Source organism: Scardinius erythrophthalmus (genome assembly GCF_964197995.2).
Source record: "Scardinius erythrophthalmus genome assembly, chromosome: 24".
Taxonomy (NCBI): domain Eukaryota; kingdom Metazoa; phylum Chordata; class Actinopteri; order Cypriniformes; family Leuciscidae; genus Scardinius; species Scardinius erythrophthalmus.
Genome location: NC_138244.1, coordinates 2,092,795 through 2,099,594, shown reverse-complemented (window position 1 = coordinate 2,099,594; position 6,800 = coordinate 2,092,795).

Below are 6,800 nucleotides of genomic sequence, written 5' to 3'. Positions count from 1 at the left end.
AAATTGCACATTAGTCACTCAGAAATAAATTACCGTTAGGTCTATTTCACAAAAGAAAGAGGACACACTTACTTTTTCAGTCGCGTCTGTTTCTTTAGCCTATCTGGTAACTTAGTTACAGGACATATTTACATCACATTTAGAAAAAATGATAATTTCTACAAATATACGCCATACGACCTGAGGAGCTTTAGCACTCTCTCGACTCCCATACAGATATTTTCAGTCAGAGAAACAGAGGAAGCTCCCGAAAAAAAAAGTTACTTTATTTTTTGATAGTCCGGTTTAAAGAGACGAGACGTAGGCTATGACAGATAAAATAAAAACATGACTGTGATAGCCTTTAATATTGGTCTGATTTCTTAAAGCGTTCGCTGTTGTTTTTTTTACTATGCGTATCTTCAAGCGTTTACTATGTTTACTATGGTAACGGCTAGCGCGCATAGTCTTTTGCATCACAAACAGAAGGCATTCAAACATGAACGCGATTTAAATTATTTTATTTTTAAGTCTTTAATGCTGACAGAATCATCCGGCGCTGCCGTCTCCCAACGGTAAACTCCGCCTCTGTTGGTAACCACTCCTCTAGCCCGAGCTGGCCCGCTTTGGCCCAAGGTATTCGACGGGCCAGAAATCCTGGCCGTTGGCCCCGAGTAAGCCCCGATCAAGCCCCGGAAGTGACAGTGGAAACGCGACTGGCCCTGGCACGCACTAGCACGGCCCGGCCCTGGCCTGACAGTGGAAACGCGGCTAATTAGTTGTTACGACCACTTGTTTGATTAACCGCTGGTGAAAAGTGAGTTAGCTCGCCGGTGACCGGAAGTGCCTGACCGGAAGTCTCGCACAAAATACCGTCAACTGGCTGCGTCCGTATTTCCGTTAAAAATTAGGTGAATATACTGCATTCGTTTTTACTAGGTTTGTCTTAATAAATGCAGGGCCTGAATTTCGTTTTTTGCATCGGTCTAATTTAATCATCTTCATTTATACAGATTTGTATGCATGAATTGTGCATTTCCAGTTCTCAAAACAGTTAATAAAAAAAAAAAAAAAAAACTATATACAAAATACATCATGCTCTTCTTCGCTAACTGAACAAACAATTAATTGTCTGTGGCTGTGTTTGTGTTTGAAATATGCTGCGCATAACAATAGAAAACAAGGAGACACGCGCAGTCACATGCTCAAACAATCAACAACGTCGCTCTAGAGGTGCGTTGTGGACTGCGAAGTGGACTTCACCATCTTAAGTGAGATTCCAATCCGAAGGGAGCGAACATGTTCAGTTCGAAGGGCACTGCGCACGGCATAGGGAATAAGGGAACATCGATACATCACTTCACAGGAAGTGGAGAGCGATGATCACCCAACTGTCATTTCGCGCACCATGTCATCACCAGTCAGAACGGTCATAATGGAGGAGTTTACGTATGTGTGTAAGTATTCATACATTTCGCCATTGTTATACAAACAGGGCCGGCACTCAGCACACGCACATCACGCACTGCGCGTAGGGCACCAAGTGCTTGGGGGGGCACCAAAAAATCTGGGTCGTGAAAAATCATCACAATAGGCTAGTATAAATAACAAATAAAATATGTCTAAAGCATGTTACCGTAATATTGGGTTTGAGTGGTCGTTCAATGAGGCCTATTATATGTTGATCTGATGAAATTAAGCGTGTATTTAAGTGGTCCAGGGGTAGAATTTTTGCCAAGCGTGTCAGAGGTTCTGAATTCTAATCCGCACTCATATAGTTTTTTTTTCTTTTTTTCTCATCAAAACCGATTATGTTTTTCAGTGGTTGTATATCAGGCAGGGACACTTTTTTGTGCTTTTTGTTTTCTAATTGTACCGGAACGAATAGAGAGTCTCTCCACAACGGATTGAAGCGCGCGTCTGAGTGAAGGCATGTGCGCAAGCCAGAAACAAACACCGTATGCACGCCACTGATCGCAGCGGCAACGAGCACTTTGATCAGTCGATTTAAAAAAACAACACACTTCAGCGCTAGATCGCCTCTTATTTAAAAAACGAATGAAATGAATGCTCTGCTGGTTAACTGGAGATGTTTTGTTTGTTTGTATTGGTACATTCGTGCCGCGAGATGTTTCAAAAGTGGTGGGGACAATATCGACCTTAGAAAATAGTGGTGGGGACATGTCCTACCCGCAAATTACGCCTATGCGTGTATGCATGTCCAGGGGCGTCGCTAGTAGTGCAAAAGATCCGGGGCTTTAGCCCTGCATGTTGAGTCTTTTTTTTAAATAATCTTTGCTTAGGGCACCCAAATGGCTAGCGCCGGCCCTGTATACAAATGACAGTATTTTAACGGTTATTGTTGTGAATATTACATATACTACTTTTGATGATTATAATTTACCTCAGTGAATGCAGCCAGCTTAGCTAGTTTGTGAAGTAAAGTGATTTTATTTTAGGTAGTTGTAAAATAGTGCAATATAATTGTAAATATATAATATAATAATAAAAATTAAAATATGAATGTAGTCCTATATATATTTATGTTATATCATAATCTGCGCGACCCCGTCGTTGACTTTCTTTGATGACGTTTGCAGGGCGTTTCAAATGAGCGGTTATTGTCAGTGAAGTCCCGTGCTCAGGGAGTAGGGGAGCAGTGAACACTGCGTATGGATGGACCCTGTCGAATGGAACGCACCTTAGATGTGTAAAAACAAGTGTAAAGCGCGAGCGCGCCGCTCTCTCCTTTCCACAAGCGCTTGCTGTCCCGTGGCGTCTGTTGTTGCTATGCAACCATGAACTGCGCTCTCCATGCATGATGACAAGGACGTATCAGCAAAAGATTAATTGATTTCTAGCCCTTGCATTAGCTTTATTATTAGATGAGGTTTTATTTAACAAAGTTCGGGAGGAGCAGGTTCAGATAATTAACCAAATTATGCACAGCTGGAGATTAATCAGTAATCAACTCAATGACAGAGTATAAATTCACAGCAGACCTATCTCTGTTCATTGAAAGTTTGTCAGCATCCCTCCTCCTCCCCATCTCCTCACTTCCAGTTCCATCTACACTTACCAACTGGGGGGAGTACTTTGGGTTCGGGCCTAACTCCGAGCTCGGAGCCCTCCCCCCGGACAGCACGCCAAATACGCATAAACTCATTGTATTAATTATATGTAGATGTGAACTCGTGAAATATATTTATGGAGATGAAAAATAATAAGGCGCCCAGCTATGATCAGCTGTTGGGCCGAGCGTTCAATGTTGTTACGCTGCAAGCTGATGGTTCGTTGCTGCCGCGCTCTATCACTCACACACCATAAAGAGCAAATAGTTTTTTAATGTTTCAATTTCGTGATTAAAATGACATAATTTGGAAGCGGATAATTTCTTCACAAACAGCTCATTATGACTCAATGTTAGAATGCTGCACCTACACTCGATAGTGTGAATAAGATCAGCGCAACGCAGACCACTGCATTGACAGGGTAAAACATATGATCTGTCTACGGCCAGGGCTCAGCGGAAGACAGAGAATGCCGGTCCAGCGCTGATTGAGGAATTAAATTCGAAAATAAAAGACAGTTTGACATCTTTTTTCTCGCATCTGTAAATTTATTTTTTAATCATTTGCTCTGAGATGAAGCGAATATATTTGTGCGGGAATTTCTCGCACTATAAAAGCTAACCTTGCGGGAATGGTTTAAATTATGTGCAATCCCCACATTCCCGCACCGAAATTCAAGCCCTGAAATGGCAGTTTGAGTTTTTACGTGCATATTATACGCATGGGTAGGATTAGTCGTGTGTGGGGTGCGTGTGCATTACACGCAATAAAGTGCGTATCAAATGCACGTGAAAACTGCGTATCATATGCACGTAAAAACTCATTTTCGCGTATAAATTGCACGATAAACACAATGCGTGCAATAGAGACGCATTTTCATGAGATCAGGCTGAGTGCGGAAATGTGTAAGTTTCGAATGAGCTTCAGCAGAACATCAGACAGTGATATGCACATAGTAAATATAGAGTCAATCTTTCTCAACTGGTGGGTTGTAAGACCGTTTTGAGTAAGTCGAATAGAGTGCAGTCAACAACAAACGTAGTTCTCTTTTTTTTCTGATGCTACTTTTATTTTAGAAGATGTGTGTGAAAGCTTGTGACACTTCTGTCAGATGCTGAGAAAACGGCGTTGTCCTTATTCAGTTGGCTATCTTCGGTAAGATGAGATGTTGTCAGGCCAAATGTCAGTAAAACGAACTAACTTTCCTGTCATAAGTCTGACAGCCGTTGTAGGCTACTGCTTGCGGTACACACATCACGTGCAAATGCGGCGTGCTGTAGCCGTAGTTCTGTTGTCAATTAATGATGTTTTATTAACAAGGTTCGGGAGGAGCACGTTCAGATAATTAACACAAGTGGAGAGCACTCAGCAGTCAATGGTGAGAGGTATATATACTCAGCAGTCTCACCTCATTCCATTGACAGTTTTTGCAGCATCCCTCCACCACCCCTTCTCCACACTTCTAGTACTAAACACTTACATACGGGGGGAGTACTCTGGGTTCGGGCTGAACTCCGAGCTCAGAGCCCTCCCTCCGGACAGCACGCCATATACGCATTAAACTTACCCATTCAAATTATATGTAAGTGTGAACTCGTGAAACTCATGTAAGAATCAAAAAGGCGATTAAAGCTGTCAAAACTGCATGCATGTATTTGTTATATATGCGTCACATGTGTCTGGATTAAAATATTCTGCTATGTGAGATCACAATATAAGACACAAAATTTTAATGTTCAAATAAATGTGAGCACTGTGCATTGTACTAGACGATAGGCATTCATTTTGCGTTAATTTGTAAAGGACAAACAAAAATGGATAATTTTTAAATCCATAAAATAACTAATTTTACATTCTGGCAACATTACATTATGAAAAACATAACATTTTACATTATGTGCTGTTGACTTCCGCCTTGTTCACATTCTTGCACATGGATTCAAAAGAGAACTTTTGTTTTCCTTTTTAATTTAGGTATGATAGAACTGTTGCAATTATTTATTTTGACAACTAGAAAGTTAAACTTTTTTTTGACAAACTCAGAATTGGTTGAAGAGTTCACTGATTATATAAAACGTATTGAAGGTTGAATAATCTTTGGACTACAGTATTATCTGCATGTTATCTCATCATGAAGATGCAACAATGTAGATCAAGCTATTGGAGATTTTGAGAACCAGAACCAAGCTAACTGAGCAAGTTGAACTTTAGCTATAGTGTGTGCCCTTTTATTACTATTTAATTAATTTTAATATGAGGTGGTGGGTAAAAATACAAAAATATAAAGTTCACTCAGTATTCCATGATTCCTAATTCACTACTATCTCAATTACAATCAAGTACAAATTAACTTTATTCACTTGTGTAGGCACTAAAACAGTCCAATACATTAGTCAAATTATTTTTATGATAAAATAATTAAGATTTCTGTGCCACCCCAGACTGGTTGCTGGCCCTTGCCTGGCCACTCCTATGAAAAAATCCTGGCTCCGCCACTGCACTCAACCACAGAACAGCTGGGTGAGTTTTGTATTGGCTTATTGGATACAGTAAATGAAGACTGTCAACTTCTTTTCAATACTATTTCATCCCCCAAAACACTCCCACTCTCTGCTGTATATTCATAACCAATTATTTCAAAACCAACAACCAAGCCACATAAACAATGCCAATGGCACTAGTCTACATTGCAGACATGTCTCTTAATGCACATAACTTTTCACCTTTTTGCACAATCTTGAAAAAAGTACTATTGTTGAAATTCTCAGATCAAGCAAACTTCAACGCACCCTTACCCACTTCCTGCTCAGGTTAGTGAACCGCACCCGAGCAAGTTCCTCCGGAAATGCATTCTAGTTGATTTAGCAGCTGCTTTTATTCAGAGTAACGAATGATGAACAGCATCAGCTGATCTTAAAGAGTCGATAAACATTGTAGTATCCATTTTGTAAAAATGAAATTTTTCACTGGTGTCTCTTTTTCTTATGGGTGACACCAGTGACACCAGTGACTCACATTTATAGATAAACTTTATTCAAAGCTATTCAATTAGATGAAGCCAAATGTAACAATTTAGTCTCATCTACTTAATTATAGTTGAAGAATAATGATCTTTGGTCTTACGCATATCATTGGTGATTCATTGTGTCACTGGTGTTACTGTCTTTTCTGTCACGTTAAATAAAAGGACACGTGATATGATAATAATTTTACATCCATTTAATTCTACTACATTCAAAAGTTAAGATTTAAAGGATTGCATCATTACTTGATTTTAACAGGTTTTTCAAATATTTTCATTGTTATAGCAAACACATGGTAGCGCAGATGAACTAACATCATTCAAGCACACTTTTAACAAACCTGATTAAAACAAATTATACTACAGGGCCGTTGAATGCTTGAATCTGATTGGTTGACAAACGTTCTAAGGTGTGCATTATTTTCAGGGAAACGCACAGCTAAAGTAGTTCCAGGCAGGTCTTGACCGCATTACAGCTCCATATCACTTCGCGCAGTCAACTGTAATAACAGAAAATAGGATACAATTCATAACAAGAAAAAGCATTTAGCCCCATGCGCTTGATCTGCAGTTTTCAATGTCTAGCTTCACAATCAATGGAAACATGCAGTTTAATTTTAATAGATAAAGTATATAGTCCTATATAATCAATAGAAAATTAAACTGAATATAGGCTAAATAAATGGATAGTCCTGCAGCACTGATTTTTATTGCAGATAATTTAACAA